General features: G+C 39.4%; 2 long non-coding RNA genes across 2 annotated transcripts; both read right to left on the bottom strand.

Moving 5' to 3' along the window:
• Positions 1-5005: 5005 nt before the first annotated feature.
• On the bottom strand, positions 5006-16478 carry LOC103159587. Its single transcript, XR_003486174.2, has 3 exons — positions 13981-16478; positions 12671-12791; positions 5006-5498 (listed from the first exon to the last, which is right to left on the bottom strand). It is a non-coding gene; the product is annotated as an uncharacterized LOC103159587 (long non-coding RNA).
• A 4930-nt stretch (positions 16479-21408) lies between these two features.
• Positions 21409-23164, bottom strand: LOC118238893. Its single transcript, XR_004770290.1, has 2 exons — positions 22788-23164; positions 21409-22381 (listed from the first exon to the last, which is right to left on the bottom strand). It is a non-coding gene; the product is annotated as an uncharacterized LOC118238893 (long non-coding RNA).
• Positions 23165-23390: the final 226 nt, after the last annotated feature.

Genomic DNA, 23390 nt, shown 5'->3' with positions numbered 1-23390 from the left:
CTGTGATTATTTCTTTAGATTCAAATAAAATACCTTACGAAAAGGTCACTCTATGAGCTGGTATGATTTCTTGACCTTCCCTCTATCACCTAACATGGCTGGATTATGCTATGTTTGTTGTTAAATTTACCACTATAGTTCATTTTCTAGTTCTTTCACATTCCTACTAACAACCTGTTTGACAGCTGAAACATAGCAGCTATTAAACAAAATATCCTAAGTCAGTGGTTCTTAACCATCCTAGTGCTTCAACCCTTTGATATAGTTCCTCATGTTGTGGTGACCCCCAGCCATGAAATTATTTTCTTGGTGCTTTGCAACTATAATTTTGTAACTGTTACTAATTGTAATATAAGCATCTGAAGGCTTTCCTGAAGCTAGACTATCATAAGGTACTATATTGCAATTCTTCAGAGGGACAAACACAACTCATAAGACAAAAAAAAAAATGTATAAACTGAGTTTGTTGTAGGATTAGTTCACATGATTGCTGAGACTGAAGTCCACAACATGCCACCTCACAGCTGCTTATTTTGGTCCAACTTCAAGAGGGTGGAGGGGGCAACTGGTATAAGGACAAGAATCTGAAGAGCAGAGAACATGCAGGAAGAAAATAGATGTCCTGACTCAAGAAAAGTAAATAAATCTAGCCATATTTTGCCTTTCTAATCTGATTACGATCTCAAAAGGTTCTAATAATGCCCTCCCATGCTGATGAGGGAAATCTTTACTCAGTCTACTGATTCCAAGGCTAATCTCTTCTTGAATCGGACTCATCCAGAATTGATTTTTTTACCAGCTATCTAGGTATCATTTAGCCCAAGCAAGTTAACACATAAAATTAACTGCCACAGGTATACTGCTGAATGCTGTTTCTCAATTTACTTTAAAGCAGAAAGTACTGCCTTGGTGATATAAAATTGTCCTTCTTACAACCCTAAAATAAATCATATCCATGGAGAACCCACTGTTTTATAAGGTACTTTTACAACATCACACTTATATTTTATTGAATACCTGCCAAAAAAATAGTCTCCCAGTGAAGGATTTACTCATGCAACATCTTGAGAAATAACCTTCATTATAGCATTGTTCCTTAACTCCATTTGAAAGCTGAGGAATTAGAGGCTCAGACACACTAAGTAATTGGCCTAAGATTCTTTTATACAATAATATCTGTTGTTATATGTCTTATGTTACCATGAATTCATAGAATGCAGTGAAAATTTTCTAAAATACTAGGTTTTCCATCTACTGCCTTTCTCTGGGCATATCCTTCTATGCTCTGAGTGCTATTTGATGTTGCTCTCAGTAAAAGAAACTTAAAATTATTAATAAAATAAGTATAATAATCATCATCATAAAATTTAAATTGCTAACATAATTTTATTTATTTAAAGCTATAACGTGCTAGTTTTAGATGCAAATGTGAGCATATGCCATTAGCTAAATGTGAAACCACAGAACACAAACTCTGTATTTGGGCATGTATATATCTCATCTAAGAAGAATAACTACAAATCTTGACTAGATTTTACTGAATTTTTTAGGTACAATTTTCTGTTCTTTGGTTTACTGATGAGCAACGAATGGATTAAAGGAAAAGGAGCTCAGAATATCCTTATGTCCTTTTCCATTTGTTCTATGTCCTCATTTTCCCTGAAAGAATATTTGGGTATAATACTGAAGACACACAAGTAAGGAAGGGTATAATATATTTTCTTAGCCCTCAGTGCTTTTTAGTATAACATTGTCTTCACCCTTCATTCAAAGTTCATTCAGAAGATGTTGCCACTCTAAGACTTAATGCCTTTAAATATACAGTGGTTTATACAGCAAAATTACATAGAGCTTTGTGTCTTTTTGAATTTGGAACATCATGGGGCTGCCAGAGTTTATATCCACATGTATTGTGAAATCTATGTGCAGATGGGGAGATAAGGAACAGCCAATGTTCATGTTGTGTATTATGGGTGTCTCCTCCACCCATATCCGTGTTGCAGAGTGGAAAGTTAGACCAAATGCAGGGACCTTTGGCATTTTCCAAACCTGAAAAATAGTATAGGATACATCCCTGTGGTGGCTAATGTTAACTGTCAACTTGACAGAATCCAGAATCAGTCGAGAGACAAACGTTTGGGCATGTTTGTTAGGGAATTTCTAGACTGAGTTTATAGAAATAGGAAGACCCATCCTAATGACAGTATAGAAATAGGAAGACCCATGCTAAGCATGGAATCACCTCACGGGCTGGAGTGCTGCGGTGAATTAAAATAATATGGTAAGCTCAGAACTTTATTCCTCTGTCTCTGCTTCCTAAATATGGGTGCAATGTGAGAAGCTGACCTATACTCCTGCCACCATGATGGATTATACCCTCAAAGTGAACAAAAAAAATAAACTCTTATTTCCTTAAGTTGCTTTTGTTGGGTATTTTGTCACAGCAATAAGTAACTATTACAATACTCATGAACTTTGCCCTCTTGTCATTGAAGATTAGATCTGAGATCTCACCTCCTATTCTTCATTCATTTGTTCCCTATCTTCCATACTCATTGGTCACTTTATGTGTTTGTCAGTGTGATGGCAAATACTTGTAATTCCAGCACTGGGGAAGTTGAAGGAGGAAGAATGCCATGAGTACAAGACCAACCTGAGCTAAATGGTGAACCCTATCTCAAAATGAACAAGTTAACATGTTAAGCATTTTGTGCCTTGGTTCCTTCACACACACTGAAGCTTCTATCTGAAAAAAATTCTCCCCACATAGTTTGTATGACTCTCTCTTTATCATTGAGGTACCCATTCCAATGCCAGTTTACCAGGCTTTTCCTCAACATCAGTGTTCATCACTTCCTCATGGTACTATACTTTATCCCTGTGGTACCATGTGTTAGTATCTGAGTGTACTTCTATGTGTGTTTACCTCTTCACTGTCTGGGTTTCCTACTTCTCTAGGACAGCCATGATCCTATCTTCTTTGTTCACTACTGGGTACAACTCCTAAAACCTGGCTTGGCACAATACATATTTATGAATATGTAAGTCAATTACTGCGCTTATGCTATACCAGACATAATGGCTTCTTCTTAATAAATATCAATTAAATTATAAATGTATGACAAATGCATGCCAGATGATCAGTGTACTAGAACTTGGAGTATTTAAGAACAGAATTGTGGATGAGAGTAAGTACAATAGTGATAGGATTAATTATTAAAACACAGATATGGAGAAATGTCCAGAAAATTGCCTCCTCCCCCATCATTTCCCTTTTCCTTTTCTCACAATATAATCACAATATTAGTCTGGTAACAGCCCAGCTGTTGCCATGACAACTGACTTTGTGAACACAAACTTTAAGCTGAGATGAAACCACATGATGGAGAATGAATTGTTTAGCCAAAACCTATTGGAAATAATTACAAAGATGACAGAGGAAAGAATTAACCCAATAAATTGGTTTTGAACAACTGCATCTTCTTAGCCAGATAAGAAAATGAAAGATAAAGCTAAGTCACACCTAAGAATATATAGCTATGCTGAAAAGACACACAGAGTCAAAACCATTTTTTTCTCCATTTTATAAGGAAATTAAACTGAGTGAAAATTCATGTGAAAAACTAGCACCTTTTAAGACACTTTGGTCACTTCTAATTCAAGTTAAAACAGGACAAACCTAGCTTAGCCCAAGTTTAATATATTTTCTGTATAATTGGAGGGTTCTTGAAAACTTGTGGGTAAATCAAATATCCCATAATCAAATCATAATTCGATTGCATTGGCTGCCTTTAAAGGAACTTTTGAAAAAAATTCATCTACAAAGCAAGTAATTTCTTTGCTAGACATCCATCCCTTCATGCATAGATCTTATAAGATTTTATATGGTAAATATTTTCAAAGCCAGATTTCCCCAGGAACCAGCTATTATCATTTAATAGGCTACTTTCAAATGTCCTCATCTTTGCAAGTCTCAGTTTCCCAACATAAAACTAGGAAGATTAGCATTGGTCAGACACTGACTTCCATTAGCCACATTCTGTGCCCTTTAAGTTCTGTTTATTACTGAGAAAGCACTCATGAATCAAAGACATACTTTAATAGTTGTCAAGTTAACTATGTGTTTTTTGAGAACGAGATCCTTGTGCCGATTGTATTCTCACCCCCGAGAATACCTAAGCATATCAACTCATAAGGAAGAAAGGTTCATTGTGACTTACAGTGTCAGAAGTTCGTTCTGTGCTTACTTGGCCCTGAAGCTTTGGGCCTGTGGTGAGGCTAAGCACCATGGTAGAAACCAGTGCTGGAGCAGAGCTATTTGGCATATGGTGGCATAAGGAGCGTGGGGCAGCAGCACAGAATGAGTTCTCTGGATCCCAACATCCCCCGAGTTCAAAGGTAACCCCAATAACTCCCTTCACCGGGCCACACCATCTGGAGGTTCTCCCATTTGGCAATAGCACTGCACGGTGACAATCAAACCTTCAACACATGGCTTCTGGAGGGCTTTTAGTAACTTTAAGAATGTGTGCCATGTATGTTGTGTGCACACACATAAGCCTAGTCTTATTTGTAATGTACATGTATGAGGGCCAGAGGACAGCTTCAGGCTTAGTCCTTGTATGCAACAGAGTTCCCGTGCTTATTTTACTGAATATACCAGAATATCTGTCCTGGTATATAACTGCTTCCCTTTCTATGTCCCATCTCTCCATAGGCATGTTACAGTTACAGAAGCTCACACAACGTATCTAGCTTTAAGTGGATTCTGGGAAGTCAAACTCAGGTCCTCATGCTTACAAGCACTTCTGCATACTAAGGTATCTCCCCAGGCCAGTTCCCAGTCTTTATCACTGTCAGACATAGGCTTTACCTGCCTTGCTCTTGGACTAGGTAAGAGATTGGTTCGTGGTTTCTCTCTGTTTTATAATTTAAATTTTGAAAGTTCCATACATGTATACAATATTTCCATAAATAAAAAACTAGTGTGTGCGTGCGTGTGTGTGTGTGTGTGTGTGTGTGTGTGTGTGTGTGTTTGTGTGTTAAACCCACTGGTTTTAATTGGGGTTTCCTACATGAGCTAGGGTAGGGGTTTCTTCACTGGGACATGGTGAATTTATCAGTTGCTATACAGTCAAGACAGTAACCCCCTCCCACCAACCCTTTTTAACTGTCAATAATGTCTCAAATATGGGTAGAATGCCATGAAGCCTTAACCCTTCTGTGATGAAATGTTGAGACCAGTCTTAGGCAAGTATTGTGTTAGTAACAATAAATTCTCTGGGTTCATGAGTAGATCAGCAATTTCCAGAAGACCCTGTTTCAGAGTACCCCCCTCAATCCCTGACTCTTGTCCTTTTTCTGCTTCTTCTTTGGTGCTATTCCCTTGAGTCTTAGAAAGGGGGTGAATTAGATGTCCTCTTTAGGAATGATGACTCCATTGTCACATTTTCTCTGCATTTTCATCAGTTGTGAATCTCTGTATTAGCCACTGCCCACTGAAGAAAAAAAAAAAAAGAAACATCTCTGATGAATGCTGAAAACTACAATAATCTGCAGGTGTAAAGGTATATTTAGAAGATGGTTTGATACCATGTCCACTTAGCAAAATGATAGTGGCAGTCTTTCCTCTAGGGCCTATTATTTCCATAGCCACAGGTTCTTAACCAGCTTTATAGTACCAGGTACAAGGTCCCCCTGTGGCGTGGGCCTTAAACACAGTAATAAAGCAATTGGTTACATCTCAAAAATGTGTGCTGTTGTTGCACCAATGGGCACATCTAGTCAGGCTGGTCATATCATAATTTACAAGGCTCACAGCTAGAAAAGACTTTCCAAGTCCTTTTTACCCCTACAGTTTCCCTCCACAGCCTTCTACAGCTGCTACACACACTGCTGGAGGAGACAAGCCAGCATCGATCTTGCTTAACAGGTACATTCTGGCAGCTACACTGATCAAGCTGGCAAGACATGACTATGTGTACATCAGTGGCAAAAACATCTTGGTATAACCAACTACTCTATGATTAGATTTAAGGCCCACTCTCCAAGACAAAACCCACACCTGGCACTATTAGCAAGGCCAAGAACCTATGGATAGACAGGTCATTGGTCATAGGGGAGAATCCTATTGCCACTACTCTGTTAAGTGGCCACAGTTTCCAAATGACTCTTGGTTATTTATTGTTATACAGATATATTCGTGCTTATCTCAACCCTCACCAGAGAAGTTTCTTTCTTCAATAGATAGTGATTAACACAAAGGCCCACAACTGATTTAGGTGCAAAATGCCCAGGCCTAAGTGGCCCATCAATATCACACTCCCTCCTCCTGAAGCTCAGGGATTATTGTGGGTGAAGAGATGGCAAGAACACAGGTAGTGGAAGACTATAAGGAGAGTATGTTCTGGACACAGTAGAGCAGATGTACACATGAACTCACCATGGTTGTGATAGCATGTACGGGCTCACACCAAACAGGATCTAGCATGAGAGAGAGGTGGTGGTCTTGAAGCTCCACCCCTAAATGGGAAGCTGTCAGCAATTAACAGCTTCTGGGAGAGAGAGAGTCAATTTTCTTAAGAGTGTGGCCCCTGATAGGTTGACCGCCATGATCCAATGAAAAGCCAAATACCCCAAAGTAAATGGGCAGCACAAAGCGGACTTGAAGTTTCTTTTTCATAAAGGACAGAACGTTGACTATCCAGGAATGTGAGGGTGAATCTAGAAAGTGTTGAGGTACAAAGGGTGAATATGACCAAAATAAATTGTATGGAATTCTCAAAAGACTAATAAAGGGCAAATAAAACCAACAGTAAACCAAATCTTATTTAAACTATGAAAATGCCTCAGTAAGCATCATATTAATTCCAGTAATATAGAACCTCTTAAGTATCTATATTAATAAATTAAACACTCTGACAGATTTCAATGAAAAAAGGAACAACTTAGATGTGAGTATGTCCAAACACTAGCCTGTTGGAGTTGGTTCCCGACACCAGGTGAACCCGGGACTTAGTTCAGGAATTCTACATGACAAATGCCTATATGTATTGATATTGGGATAATTTTCAAAATTTGTCACAAGTACAACAGATGATCTCCATTTTCATTGAATAGTCACAATTTCTCAACAGTCCTCTAACCATGGTTAGAGAAACATTTTTCTTTCAGTATTTAAAATTATGAGTTCTTTATATAGTGTGGGCAATAATTCCCTGCTTTATAAATAGCTGGCAAAGATTCTTCGCTCATCCTAGATGATCTCTTTTACCTTTGTAAGTTAGTTCCTTTGCTGTAACAAAACTTTTGCTTTGAATAAACCCCATACTGTCAGGCCTTGCTGTTTTTTTTTTTTTCCCTGCACTATCACAGTCCTATTCAAGCTGGCCTTATGTATATCTGCACTGTGATGTGTTTTCCCTTAACATTTTCAACACTCGGAGTCTTAAATTAGGCTATCTTCCCCATTTTAAAATGATTTTTATAGAAATTAAAGTCTTTTCAAAAACTGGTGCCAGAAAAACTGTATATCCACATGTAGAAGACTAAAACTAAATCCCTTTCATTTCTCCAACATATTTTTTGACATCTTTGTTAAGAAGCAAGTGTTTCTCCTGCTTAGATTTATTTATGGGACTTCTATTCTATTCCATTAATCTACAGGTTTGCTTTTCTGCCAGTACCACGCTATGCTTACTACCATGACACTATAATTTGAAATCAAGTTTTGTGGGACCTCCATTGCTATTTTTGTCCAGAATAACATTGGCTTTCGATGCCTTGGTGATTCCATGTGATTATGATAATTTTTTCCAGTTGAAGAATACCATTGGAATCTTGGTGTTCAGTCTCTGCTTATCCATTATGGCATATCACTAATTCTCCTTGTCGCCTACATACTTGCCACCTCCCCTTTCCTCCAGGCTGGAAATCTTTTTGATCCCCACCTTCTCTTGGGAATAGGAGACAGAAACTGATCAGGTAAGCAGGGATCTCAAAGCATCACTTCAGAGAATGTCCTAACTGGATGTCAGGAAGGCCAGAGAATCCTGGGATGTGGTTCATTGTTCATCTCTTGCTTCTGCCTTTCCCATCATTCCCCCATAGGCCTCTAACTCCCAAACGCTTTCTCAAAAGGCCAGTTTACTTTGGGTCCCTCAGCCTCTCAGCCACCTATAGTAGAGTATTCCTTTCAGAAGTAGATATCTGCCCCTCCATATCGTCTTCCAGACCTTTCTAAATCACTTTCTCTATTCCTTACTCTGATTTACATCAACAATCAAAGCACCCTACAAGATCTCAAATTTCTCATAGACAGTGACTGAGGAGAAAGGCTATGAACACACTTAAAATCTTTCCCGTTGAATATATTATCTTCTTAAAGACTCCCCAGGGCTTTTTTTTATGTAGACTCTATTATCAGAGATGCACAGGGACCCAGACCCAAAGAAGGGAAGAGGGATTTTAACCTTTTTTAAAACCCAAAGTCTCACCCTCAAGAGGGCAGAGTCTCCCTTTCAGGCCTTGCCAAAAAAAAAATGCGTTTTCAAAAATTGTCTGGACAATGCTAAACAGAGAGAGACTTGCTAGGCTACAAAGTAGTGCTCAGACACATAATGGTTAAGTGGATTTTTCAGCGTGACAGTGTGGCTGTCAGACAAGTGGGGAGGAAGCCCAGGAGCCCTGCCTTTTCAGCTTTTTCACAAAATTTGAACAGCTTTAGAAACTTTTCACTTAAGGAAATTAGAGGCTTAATACCAGCAACATGGAATGTTTCTAGGGAGCTCGTCTGCCTTGAATCTGTAGCAGCTGTGTGCAAATTAATCAGTGATTTGCAGGCTACACAGAGCCGAGCTGGGGAAAACAGCTGGGCATATTTATGAAAGTTTGTCAGGAATGTACCAGCATGTTCGAGGGTACCTTCTTCGTTAAGTGTCATTTTGCTGGCAAAGAAAAGGAGAAAGCGAGACAGATCCTGGCGGTTTCTAGAGGATTAATGAAAGCCTGGCAGGGATCTGAAGCTCGCTATCCTTCCTCCTGCTAATTTAGGCGGAGATTTATGAGAAAGGGTTTGGGGAACCGAAGTGTTTCTGGCTCGATGCTGATGGCAGGCTCATCTGATAACCACCAGTGCCCTTCAAGTGTGGAAAAGGGCTGCCTATGGCACTGTGGCAGAGCTGTGACACCCAAGCTGGGTTTGATTTGAAGCATCACAGCCAAAACTGTCCTCTATCTAACGTCTCCTTCATGGAGGTTTCTGTCTACTTCAAGTCCCCACACAGATTTAGAGTAGGAATGAAAGGACACACTCCAGAAAATCCACAGTGTGCCTAAGTAAGTGGAATGGGTCATGACTCAGTGTTCATCTTTAGATACAAATCAAGAGAGCACAATGAAAGAAATCACCAGCACACATGGGGCGGAGTGCAGGAAACCCTTCTGAGAAGGCTGACAGGCAGGCCAAGATAACCTGCTTTGGAAACTAAATGTGGTCATGAGTTCCCTTAATTTAATCTGTGTGTGCCTTTGTCACCACAGCGCTCTGTTGCTTCTAGAAGCCTTCCAGTTATCTAGCTGGACAGCTGCCTTGAGAAAATCAAACCTGAACACATTGGGTACCTGGGGTTGTGTTTCTGACATCTGTTTACAACCTAATTATAGAGCCTATAAGTTGTTTTATACTGTCCTTTGCTGATGAACTCTGGATTTTGCAATTGTGGTGCTAGCCCATTTTAGGATCCAGTGGGATATTAGAAGTAGCCTGGGCCCAGAGAGGAAACTTCCAACAGGAAAGATAGAGCAATGTCAAATTTCTCATTACTGGAAAAGATAAGAGCTCCAAACTGAATCTGAGACACTCTGGCCCAACACCAGAAACCTAAGAAGAAATTAATAGTGTCTGAACTAACAGATTCATATATTATAAGGTTAAGTAACACAAAATAGGGCATACCCATGTACTTAAAATTATTTGTCACTTATATGATATTCAAATTAAACTCATCACTCTGTGTTTTTATGTTTTACATTTTACATCTTGACTGTAAGGAAGGAAAATGGGAAATACCTGAACACTGTGTTTATATATGACCACACCGAATGTGTCATACTTGTCTACAACCTGTGTCTGCGTGTATCTATCTACATTTTCATCCCTGCTTTTCCACCCCTTACTTACTGAACAAAGATTATTCCACCATCATATCTAGGTCTCTGGTTCCAAATCCTTCTGTTTCTCACCTTACACTCAGAAATGTTTCAAAATGAGATAGCATATCAGTATTCTACAAAAGCTTACCAGGTTCTTTGGAGATTTCCTATGTAAAATTTTATTTAAATATGTGTTAGATATAATTTTATCATATGGAAGTATATATATTTTCATGCATTTCTGTACTACTTAAAAAAAAAACATCAAAATGCAGCTAACTAACCACTCGACTTTTGTTACTAGTGCTTTGTTTCCTCACATGACAAGAAGTCTGTGACTTGGGATGGCATTGAGTCCGTGGTTTATCCAGCTCAAAACCAACTGACACTTTTTCAGTTCTCAGCATCTTTTGTGATATCAAGATGGCTGCTACAGCTTCAACCTTCACTTCAACCTTCACGTCCACATCCCGTCATGAAGAAAGAATGCTACCACCTGGCTTGCTCACTACCTGAGAAAGCAAAGCCCACTCTTAGAGCCACCTAGCCAGCCCATGCCACATAGACTCTTCAAACAACAAGAAAGAAAACAGCTTAGAAGCCATGGTCACCATCTGCCATGAAGGGCAGGGTCTATTCATCAGCAATATTTTATCAATAGAAATTAGGATGTGAAATGAGTATTCATAAAGTAACTGACAGAATCCACCATATTCAGCCATTGTAATTTTGCCTTTGATTGGGAGTGTTTGCACTCCTGATAACCTGGAACATTTCCAGAACATGGTTGAGAGGAAGTTTTGCTTTGTTTTTGTTGTTGCTCAAGTTTAGTTGATTTCAGGTAAGATATGAAGAGTCAGTAAATCAATCCTACAACCACTTAGTGTTGATTTTTGTTGTTGTTATTGTTGTTGTTGTTGTTGTTGTTGGAGAAACAGGGTGATTCCAGCTCAGTGGCAGACAAGAAAATGTGCACATGGCCCTAGCTGGGTCTACCTGGGCTGCTGAGAAAGCTGCACTACCCAATCCTGCTGGGAGTGTGAGGATAATACAAGTGGCTAAAGATCTAGGGTACTCACCAGGCTAGTCCCACCGGACAAGCTGGATATTGAAGATAATGAGGGCAGGTGGAGTTCCAGGTGACTTACCAGGCTGGGGCACTGGATAGACTGAGCAACAAGGCCCAGGCCTAGAACTGGGAATGATAAGGGATAGGCAGGGTTTTGGAAATCCCCACAAAGTTTTCCTATGTTTTGGTTTTCACTGAATAAACATTTCTAGGAATGCAAACCACACCAAGTAAATTCCTGCTCGTTTTTGTGCATCTTTATTTGACAATAAATGCTGAAATTCTTTCAAAGTTGCTACAAAGACTTTCCTCATTTTGTTTCAGATACCACTAGTGGGAACCTTAAATGTATCTAACACTTTATAGTTTCTCAAGTCCTTTCATATGCACGACTTCATCTGACCTTTACTCATGGGTCATTATACAGATTTTTCACAGATAAAAGTTCCAAGGGTCAGAGAGAATGAAAAGCCAGATGTAAAAGCCAACCCCAGACCTTCCAACCCAAGATACTGATCTGTTTGAACAGTATCTTTGCCTACAAAAGCTTGCTAGTTTTGATGTATAACCACTTGACACTTGTTTATCACTAAAGTAATATGTGGACAAAGTTCTGTAATCTTTAATACTTATACTCTCACAAGTGTACAACCTCCTGATCTAAACTAATCAAGAAGAGCAGAGAGACAAAATTCAATCTTTCCAATGAGTTTTTTTTCCAAGCAAATTGATAAAAAACAAGCCCAGAGAAAATGCAGAAAGGTTTTAACATAGTTGAGGTAGGTGAAGTAGAGACTTTGGAATCAGCATGGAAAATGGAAAGCTTAAATGTGACCTGTGGTCCAAGGGCATACAAACATGCACGCTCACACACACACACACACACACACACACACACACACACACACACACACACACACACGCAGGAATACATGCATGTGCACGCAAGTGCATGCAAACACACACAGAGTGGTGCTTTAATAAGAATTGGTCCCATAGGCTCATAGATTTGAATGCTTAGTCATTAGGGAGTGGCACTATTAGCAGGTGTGTCCTCTTTGAGGGACATTGTTAGAGGAAGTGTGTCACTGGATATGGGCATTGAGGTGTCTTTCTTCCTGCTGCCTATGGATCAAGATATAGAACTCTCAGCTGCCTTTCCAGTGCCATGTCTGTTTATGTGCCCCCATAATAGCAATAGAACATGTGTGGTGATATATTATTTATGATTTAATAAAGTTTGCCTGAAAATATAAGAATACAAAGCCAGCCACACTAGTTAGCTATAGAAGCTAGGCATTGGTGATGGACACCTTTAATCCCAGGATCAGGAGACAGACTTAGACGGTTCTTCGTTAGTTTAAGGCCACACTGAGGTACACGAAATTGATCCAGTCTAACAGAGAAACAGCTCACACAAAGGATATCTCAGCACTTGGGGTCACATACCTTTAATCCCAGCACTTGAGGTATATAAGATAGGAACAGTTATTCAGTCTGGGGCACTTTGGTCTCCAGTCACTTTCGGGCAATTAGTATCCAGCCACATTGAGGGCAGCATTGATTCAGCCTAGGTAGATAGAGATAAGAGTTACTGGCTTGGCTGCTTTGCTTCTCTGATCTTCAGCTTGAAGCTTGAAACCCAATTCAGTCTCTGAGTTTTTATTATTTGTGTTTACAAACACACACACACACACACACACACACACACACACACACACACACACACACACACACACACACACGTTTTTTAGAGAGATTCCTATCCTCATCTCCTTTCTTTCATTTACATTAACTCAGAGGCAGACCCCAATAAAAGCTGCCTCCTGCTCACCTTGCAGATTTCGCTTTTCTCAAGTGCTCTAAAAGGCACTGCCATGAGTACTTCAAAACATTATAAAAACAATGTGGAATGCCTCTTCCAAGGGGCAGAAGAGGAAATCAATACATTCTGATTTTCTCCTCCATTAAACTCTCAATGACTGAAACAGTAGCATAGCTGGGGAGAGTTTAGGAGCCCAACAACCATATACTAAATCCTTCGTGAAAATTATAGGGCCTCTTGTAGGTGCCCATTGGTAGAGCTTTCAGACTCTTAATAAGTTCAAAACTGTACCAGTAATCAGAAAAAAATAAAGCACTTGTGTAAGTATGAAGATAATTATTTGTTGAACCATCTGGCATAATAACTAACATCCCTTTTAGCAAGGGAACTAAATGCTACAACAATATTTAAGTTAATAAACAAGAGAGATTATTAAGTGAAACGATGCCATGAAATTGGGGAGGGAGGATTTTGACAGTGTTGTGGATGTTTCTCAGTGATGTAACACATAAATAGGATGAATGGGAGGGAAATCACACAGATTCAGGCAACCTTGGATCCTTCTTTCTCTGTCTTACCCCCAAGCCCAACTAATGAGTAAATCCCACCAGCTCAGTTGCCAACATTCACCCAGGATCCATCATCTTCTCCACTGCAGCCACCACTTAATAAGGCCTTTATTGCTTTTGTACATATGGCCTCCGACTCCCAAAGGGACTTGTTCCCAGTATGTGTATGACTGCCCACTCTCACATGTCACCTCCAAAGTGGACATGCATGCAGTTTTGGTGGCACCTAAAAGCCTAGAAAATGGAAACTTTTTGTTTCCTTTTTTGTGGTACTGGGAGTTGTGTCTTGGGTCTTAATCATGCCGATCTCTGCTGCTATAAATATGAGGAGGCTTTCTTAAGAAAAAAATAGCACACAGACTCACATGGAAACAGAGCTCAGGCCTTAGAACCAGCCCAGCCACAGGAGGACCTTAAGTTCATGCTTTGTACTTTCACTGGTAAACCTGCTTTTCATCTTCAGAGAGGACCTTGAGCTGAAGTCTCCATCACCTTGTCTCTAAGGTTACCCCACTTTATCTTCTTTCTTTTGACACTTACCACTTGCTTTGACACTTATCAAATCTGAAATCATTGAAAATATGCTGTTTTAATATATTCTCCCTTAAGAAGTCTCTAGAAAATAAAAATCTCATTGATTTTTCCCCACTAGAGGTCAAGTCATAACAAAGTGCTTTATACATGGTTGACACTTCGTGAATATTGAATTCTGAAATAGAAGGATGACCAAACGGGAATAACAACAGCATCATGACTAAGGCCTGTAGTTCTCACTGTGTTCTAGATGTATCGCATAAAAGAGGTGTGGAAACTCTGGAACCTAGTTAAATGTGTCCAGTCTCTCTGCTAATAAATGGCAAATCCTAAACCTGAGCCCTGTGCTTTGGATTAGGCTTCTATGAGCTAACCCCTACACTATCCCAAATGAGGTCCAGTGACTCGGTGTCTATTTCAATATTCCAGAAAAGGGAAGTAGGGGATTCCTATTTCACAGAAACGATGGTTTGTCGGACAAAAATGAAATAAATTGCCTCTCCCACCAGGCACATAAAAAAGAGAAGAAATTTCTGTCTTTTGTCTCAGAGTTCTAACAGAGCTACAGAAGCCATCTACAAGATATCTTTGTACAACCTCCACCTCCATTGCAGGCATAGTTATGGCTACCCAAGAAAAACATCAATGGTCAGCTTTAACTCAAATAACAAGCTCACAGGAGCTCTCTGTGACCTGTGAAAGGGTTAAAGCTGTTACAGGAACCTTTGGTACCATGACTTGCTTCTGTTTCTGAATGAGAAGAGTGTGGAGAAGTATGAAAAGAATTACCAACGTGTTGTACTAAGGCGTGTCAACCTCTGCTGATGTCATTGTAACTCCTCAGTTTTCAAAGAAAAATAATATTTTATTCTTAAATAAAAGTCAAGACCTTTTTGTGTTCTACCTAGCATAAAATATACTTCATTTGGCTTCTCCCTGGTACATTGGCAGTCCTTGTAAGTTTTGGCTCTTAATATCGTAAATAAGAAGGGGGAGAGATATGTAAAGCAGTTCCTAGTTTTTCTGAAACACAGCAGCAGCAGACAATCAACATAATTGGAAATGAGTAGATGAGATAAATGCAAAACATTGATGGGAAGGTAAAAAATGGCATAGTTTTAGCAAAACTATTCTGTATGATGCAATGTCTCCAAGGAACCTTCTTTGAAATAAACCAACAGATGACTGTTCTGTACAGCTCCCCTGCCTGGGCTATTCATCCTGATCTGTTTTGTAATCTCTCTTTAATCCACAGTAACAACCCAGGATCTCAAATAGATGCAGTGAAGTGTTCCCTTTCACCAGCATCTGGGCCCAAAGACGAATTGTACCCTCAGAACAACCACATTCCCAGAAGTGACCCCAGAAAAATGAAGTGAAAAACACAAGGCCCAATCCTCTGGGCTTTGTGTTTTTATGATTCTGGTGATGGAAAGGAAACCCCATTGGATAATTAGAATTATCTGGCTTTTATTTAGCTGCAAGGAACCTGGGAAAGACAACACAAATCCTTCTTTCTTGATTCAGTTAGAATTGCCTCCATTAGCTGAGTTTTTCTTGGCAACTATGAACCACCTTGTAGAAATATTTACTGATGATCACATGTATACTCTGAACTCAAAGTGTATCAACACAGAATGTACAGAAAAAGAAGGAAAAATAATTTTTTTCAAAGTGTGGTAATGAGTTCTCAGGTTTTGCTTCATGACCTGGATCTTAATAGAATGGTATTTAAGGACATAGAGTTTGAGTCTTTTCTTTGTCCAACTTGAGCCTCTCTTACATTAGCTCATTAGAATTGTAGCTGACTTCTGTGGCATGTCCAAGCTCAACAATTTGTTCTTTTTCTGATCCAGAAGCCACTTTAGGAAAATTTCAACTAAGACACCATCCTAGACCTATAGACCCTTGAGACACCTATACTGTAGTTACCATTTGGTGTTACAATGACCTCAATAGAAAACTCCTAGTATGTAACTAGAATCCTGATGTTATGAATTGATTCCCTCATAAATTCAAGCAGCCTGTGTGCTGCTACAAAGACTGTACCGAGTCTACACACCTTGATGGAGATGTCTAATATATTCTCTCTATTGCAGATGGAAGCAGTATCCTTTGCTGGGCCACCGACAGAACTTTCTAGTGCAGTGGTCCTCACAAACCTGAAATTGTAATGCCTTTCTGTCCATAGTTAAATCAAGCACAAGACAACCCTGGAGCCAGCACTCCAGAACACAGTCTCTAGATCTTCTATCTACTCTTGTAAATTCTTTTTGTTTCCAACTTTTTTATTTGAATTAGAAACAGGATTGTTTTACATGTCAATCCCAGTTCCCTTCTCCTACCCGCCCTCCCCTACCATCCCCCCAACTAAAACCCTATCTGTCACATATCCTTTCTGCTCCCCCTGGATGGTGAGGCCTTCCATAGGGTGTCATCAGTGTCTATTGTATCCTTTGGGATAGGGCCTAGGCCCACCCCAGTGTGTCTTGGCTCAGGGAGTATTCCTCTATATGGAATGGGCTCCCAAAGTCCACACCTATGCTAGGGATAAGTACTGGACTTCTACAGGAGGTTCTGTAGATTTCTGAAGTTTCCTCACAGAGACCCATGTTCCTGGGGTCTGGATCAGTCCCATGCTGGTATTCCAGCTATCAGACTGGGGAACAAGAGTTCCCAGATGTTCAGGTCAGCTGTTTCTGTGGGTTTCACCAGCCTGGTCTGGACCTCTGTGCTCTTCACTGGTCCTTCTCTGTATCTGGGTTCAAGTTCAGTTCAGTGATTAGTTGTGGGTGTCTGCTGTAAATTATTTGTTACAGACAAAAGCAGTAGAGCAAATGACGCTCTGATTGCCTCCATTTGTCTTGTACTCTCTCCAGAATCCATACTGTCTTTCATGGTGGGGGGTCCCTGAAAGTAGGGCTCTTTGTTTGTCCTTGCATTCCCAATCTCCAACATACAGTCATTCCCTAAATGCTTATTCATTCATTTAGAAACCATTCACTGAACTACTACTGTCTAGGGTATGGTGGTTATAAAAACAGATAAAGATATTGTTATTCTGTAATGTAAGGACAAATTTTGGCTTTGAACCGAAGGTTTAAATGAGACAGTCACTGCAATCTGTCATTAGGACTATGAAGTAAGATGATCAAATGAATGAAAGGAGACACAAAGTTGTTCTTTCTATCGACAGGCCAGCCAGTCGGCAGTGTGAATTGAGATCTCAAACAGAAGGCAAGGCTTTGTGTTTTACAACTTCATTACTTCATTCCAAGGCACCAGAATACAGATGGACAATCTCCTTACTAAAAATTGAATGCATATGTCCTGATCTTACTCCAAAACTCTCCCAAACATAAACAGATATCTGACACCTCATTGGTGAGACTTTTTGCACATATGAAGGGAGAATAAGGTATTAAATTTCCCATTGAATCTTTTCCTTTCTTTCTGTTAGGTCTGTATCTTGGGAAAGCCTCCACCAATATAATTTTTTTGCCAAATGAGTTGAATGAAATATACTTTGGGGCATTTAATATGAGACGGACAGTTTCCAATCGCTTTACACATGTTGGAAGTTTAAAAAGTTGTTTGTTAAGTACTTTAGTTATAATTCATTTAAAAATCCCATTATGTTTGGTTACACAAGAGTGACTTTAATACACTTAAAGAAGCAGTACTCCTTAGCTGTGACATATTTATAGTCTGAACATTAAAAGGTTTATAAAATAAGGCTATATTTTCTCAGTGTCAAACATCCCTCAATGAAGACAATTATTCAGTCTGCCTGTTTGTAATTAGGTATGAAATAATTTACGATTATGAAGATAAGTGAGTAGAAATTTCTAGAATAACTGCATATTGTATTTTATTATTGAAAGATTTCTGTAATCTTTCGAGGGCTTCAGGAGTCATAAATTGCCAAGATCTGATTTCTCCTGGATTTCTTGTGGAATTAATAAACATATGGATTTAATCTAAGAATGTGTGTCAAAAATAATGAAGGGACCAGCTTCACTTCACAGAAAGCTGAAAATGAAACAGGATTGACATAAACTGACTTCGGTTTGGAGAACAAGAGCAATGAGCTGCCTACACACAAGCCTCAAAGGTAGAGTCTGGTGGTTATGAGGGAGAAAGAATACCCCATTGGGGTCAGAAATGTAGCCCATGCTCAAATAACCCAGGATTGGAAAGATTTCATTTTGACGCACTCCTTTCTTACTGACAGGAACCAATAACAATTTCAACATGTCATTCCCACATCCTATTGATGGCTTTCTGAGGTAATCTGATGTTTAAAAAGAAAGAACGGAGAAAAGTTAGGGTTTCTACTCAATCCTTGTGACAATAAAAGTCACTCATGGGAGACAACAACCTGCCTCTCTTATTACTTTTCCCCTCAGTTTTAAAAGAATAGTGAGAACACCGCTCCACTGTTGATAATGCTAGATAAAGATGCTGTCTCACAAGTTTCTCCCTGTCATTTCTCAATTAATATTCATCCCTTCTGCCCAAGCCAAAAGTGAGATTTGTGAATTTTTTTTACTAATATTTTATAGTTCCTTGATCTTCCCCAAATGTTTGGTGTAACTTCCATTGTCTTTCTGGGGTTGATATAAATTTAAGAAAATTTCATACAATGTTTTTTTAATGTCCTCAGAAATTCTTGCATCATCTGATAGTTTGCCAAGAAGCAGGGACCGGAACACATAAGCATTATTCAGTCTCATCCCTTCATCTCCCTGCCATCTCACAGAGAGCCTCTGTAGAGCCTCAATAGAGAAATTGTTAAGCCAATTATATGTGAGTGGATCAGAACTTGGCTACATTGAAACAGACTCTGAACAAATCATTTCTGCCAACTAATGTTCAGAGAGTTTTCACAGAGCACTTGGCCTGAGGCTACAGATGGAGATTTCACCAAACAAGAAGACATAATTTCTAAACAGCAAATCTAATCAGTTGTCAGAGTGGAGCTGCTGGCTCTGTCTTCCTTCACCACTAACCTTGACACTCTCCATTCTGCGGGATAACTCACATGCCATAACCAACTTTCTCAGTGGAGACAAATCTTATCTAGGACCCTTCAAAAGTTTGGAATTAGGAACTGAAAAGCTACATTCTGGGATGCTTTGCAACTGCAATATTGTACTAATATGCTACTAATCCACTCTGCTTCAGTTCAGTGCAGGTATCATCATAAAATAGTGTAGGTGATCAGGCTACTTTTAGCAGTCAGCCTGAGCTGTAGGGGAGGGGGAAAAGGACCCAGTGGATGTAACAATTACAAGAGACCATTTGATGATATCTCAGTTCATTATCTGATTCCTCTCTCTTCCATCAGACAATGTACACAAATCACCATCTCAGCACCATGATACAAAACTACATCACATAAAGCAAACACCTGAGGTGTCCCTATGTTTCTCTTAAACAAAAGTGACACATATATGTCAAGTGTATGGTGCTAACTGTTGAGTGAATGAAATGCTATTGTCAATATCTCCTAATTTCTGTCTTGAAGATTCATCCTATTAATGGGCACTGAAGCAAAACATCAGAGGCACAGTGAATGCCAGAAAACACTGACATGGAAGGAACCTAAGATATCATTTGGACCAACTAACTCTGCTGTGCAACAAACCCATTTGCATCCACATTCATTATGTTGACTAGAAGATTTTTAAAGGACGAATACTTCAAAGACTATTTCATTGCTCTGTTGGACATTTCCATTGTGATGCTCTTCCTTGGAGCCAGAACAATAGGAACTTGTAATCATACTTTGAGTATGGCCCTTTAAAACAAAATGTCAGTTCTCCTGCTTTCAAACATTTAAAGACACCTACTAAATCATCTTCAAATTTCCTTTCTCTGGTAAAAGTCATTCTGTTTCCCCTGATCATTTATTAAGTCAGCCATCATGATTCCTATATTCTTTGTTATTCTGGTAACCATCCAGATAGGTTATAACAGTCTCAAAATGCAGCACCCCAAACCAAAAGCCATATTCTATACATATTCCTATGGTTCTATGGCAATTGGCATGTCTCTCCATTCAGGGTTAATGTTATGAAACACCTTTTAAATTAGCCAGAGCAGGGGTCCACATTTTATGCTTGCTCTGTCTCCTATTTAATTTACAGTGTGGGCCACCAGCCATTAGTGAAGTGTGGGGAATGTGATTGTTGCCAATAATTGACCATTCCCCGATTCGGGAAATACATGAAACTCTAATGGAATCATTATTCTTAAAGCCACAGGATAAATAATGAGAACAGTAAAGTGATGCATTTGCAGATTCTGCTTATCATTTTTTACCAAAAAGATGAGTAATGGAACTATCCATCTACACTTTACTTCACATGATAATGTACAAAGTAACTACCTAAAGATGAGATTCTTACATTAAATATTTAGAAAGGAACATTTATCGCCTTGTATGCACATATATTCCCAGGGCACATTCACTGCTGAAACATCTAATTAATGCATCAATGTCAAAGAATTAGATAACTTTGGGCATTGTAATAACAGCTTCCATGGCAACCTATTGTCCTTGCACACTTATTGTTGAATTATATATCTGCACATGGAACTGGTGCCATATCAAGAAAAATAAATGTTCAATCATTAAGTGGTTTCAGTAATCCAATCACGTGAGGCTCTGGAAATGGAAATGGCTTGGTCCCTTATTCTGTGTAATCTCATCTACAAGACTTCTTTCCTGATATTTGTTTTCTTTAAAAATGCACTTGCCAAATAAAAAATTCATGTATTCAAAGAGCAAAAATGTTATGATTTTGTATTTACCTATAATTCGAATAAAGGTGCAACTATCTCTTTTGGGTACTGATTACATCTCTTTTTGTACACATCCAGCAGTAAGACAGCTAAATTTCTAATAATTTTATTTTTACTCATTTGAGGAGGCGCCATGATGTTTTTTTGTGAAAGTTATACAAACAAAAATTAGCATGATCATCTACCATGATCATTGGTGCAGAAATAGAATCCAGATATGTTGACACAGAATTGACAAAGATAAGATAGAAGATTATCAAAGCTAAGGTGACTCATGAAATAAAGCTGCTGCACTCTGTAAATGTCCCCCAAATGCATGTGTTACATACATCATGTCCAGGACAACAAGGTTGAAGGATAGAGCCTTTTGGGATGTACATATGTCACTCAGGTTCTGCCCTGGTGAATGGAAAAGGATGTCACCATAAAAAGAGTTTATGGGAATGGATTCTCTCTCTCTCTCTCTCTCTCTCTCTCTCTCTCTCTCTCTCTCTCTCTCTCTCTCTCTCTCTCTCTCTGTCTCTCTCTTCTGTTCATCTGCCACATTAAGACAAGGTATCACCTCCATTCTGCCCTTCAGCCTTCTACTATGCAGGATCTTCCTACCAAAGACCAGATGCTAAAGCTAGCCTTCATCTTGGACTTCCCAGCCTCCTGAACAATCAGAGAAAAATTTCTTGTCTTTACAAATTACCATTTTGTAGTGTTCTGTTGCCCCAGCACAAAATGGACTATGATGAATGATACTCACAACAATACTTACAGGCAAAAAGCTCTTCATAGATGACAAAAAATATTATTTATAATTGACAGTGCTTGGATTTTCTACTGTTCGTTTTAGAGACATTAACTTATTATAACCTTCTAAGAAAAGATAAATAAATGTAAATGAATAAATGTAAATGTTTATCTTTGGGAACTTTTCATATGGGATGTAAGACTTTTGGAGTAATATTCACAATTAGAAGCTGAATCCACAGTGAATGAAATGATCAGAAAAATAAAGAGTAATACACTCTATTACAAAAAAAAAATTATTGCAAGAGCATCCAAAGTCATGAAGGAACTGACAGGACAGCAGGGAAGCACAAGAAACAGAAGAATGATGCAGAATAAAGGGGTGAGGAGTGAACAATAAGTAGCTCCAGCCATGGCTCCCTGGCATACAGAAAAAAAGGCTCATCCAAAAGGTAATTCAGTCAGTGGTGGTATAAAGAGACCAGCAGTCCCATACATAAAACAAGACTCTGTTTCTTGCAAGTCTGGGTCCAGGTGGAGGATTTGATGAGACAGTTGTCACCATCACATAATGGGTCAGTATTTTAAAAGAGGACTGTGTTGCCACTTGCCATGTCTGAGAGTGTTGTTGTTGGGCACCATCTTGGGAAGAAGGCTATTGATGAACTGACCTCCTGTGGAAGCCTGAAAACAAGGAATAATAACAAGGCAAGGATTAAGGACACAACCTGCTATAACAGCTGGATAGGAAACTGAATATAAGACTGAATATGGAGCAGAGAAAGATCAGGTGAAGCCAGTAGGAAAGCCAACAATGTCAGTGGATTCAAACAGTTAATGGCATGATGTTCATTGCCCTGCCTACTATGGTTAGGAACAGACCCCTATCCGCCTTTGATGATAGCTTCAAAACTGACAGCATCAAGCCATAGGACAACTAGTGTCACCTATGTGTCATGCATGTCACTGCCCACAGCACTAAAGCTCATGTCCAGAAGGGCACTTGACTCCTGTAATGTTGTCCCTCCCTCAGGGTGTTAATGCTGAACTCGATTAAAGAAAGATCACCAACTAGTGCCCCAGGATATACCTCAGTAAGGAATTCAAGAGGTAGGAACTGTGGTATCTTTGGAGCACTGGAGAAGCTGCTGTGGATGGTACAGTCTTCTGGTATACAAAGAAGGGAAATCCCCTAGGAGGAAAAAAACTCCACGAAATATCTGACATTTGTCCAGGCTCAGCCCCAGCCTAAACTGCAGGAAAGTCAAGAGATTCAAGTTCAGCCGGCCACTCCCTTCATCAGATACACTCAATGTCAGAGGATCCAGAAAGAAATTGGATCAAAATGTCATTTTTTATGATAAATCTTTCTGCCAAAAGCCGCCTGAGCCCCACCGTCACATGTGAGCTTCACACCAGCCGCCCGCCCGAGTCAGGGCCCAAATGAATTACTTGTATTACGTTCAAAGCTGCTTGACCAATGACTAGGATTCTCATCTGCTAGCTCAGTCTTAATCATAAATCTATATATTTCATAAGACTTATCTTATTGGATGCCTTTTTGGTGTCCCTCCTTGCCGGTGGATCACATTGTGCGGCTGGAGGAGGAGCAAGGGGAAAAAGGGCCCTTCCTCTTTCTCCTTCGCTTAAATATGAGTCTCCTTGCTATGTCACTTCCTGCCTGGATCACCAC

Source organism: Cricetulus griseus, chromosome 5, assembly GCF_003668045.3.
Source record: "Cricetulus griseus strain 17A/GY chromosome 5, alternate assembly CriGri-PICRH-1.0, whole genome shotgun sequence".
Lineage (NCBI taxonomy): Eukaryota > Metazoa > Chordata > Mammalia > Rodentia > Cricetidae > Cricetulus > Cricetulus griseus.
The sequence above is the reverse complement of the archived record's forward strand: the minus strand, read 5'-3'. Positions and strand labels throughout refer to the sequence as shown.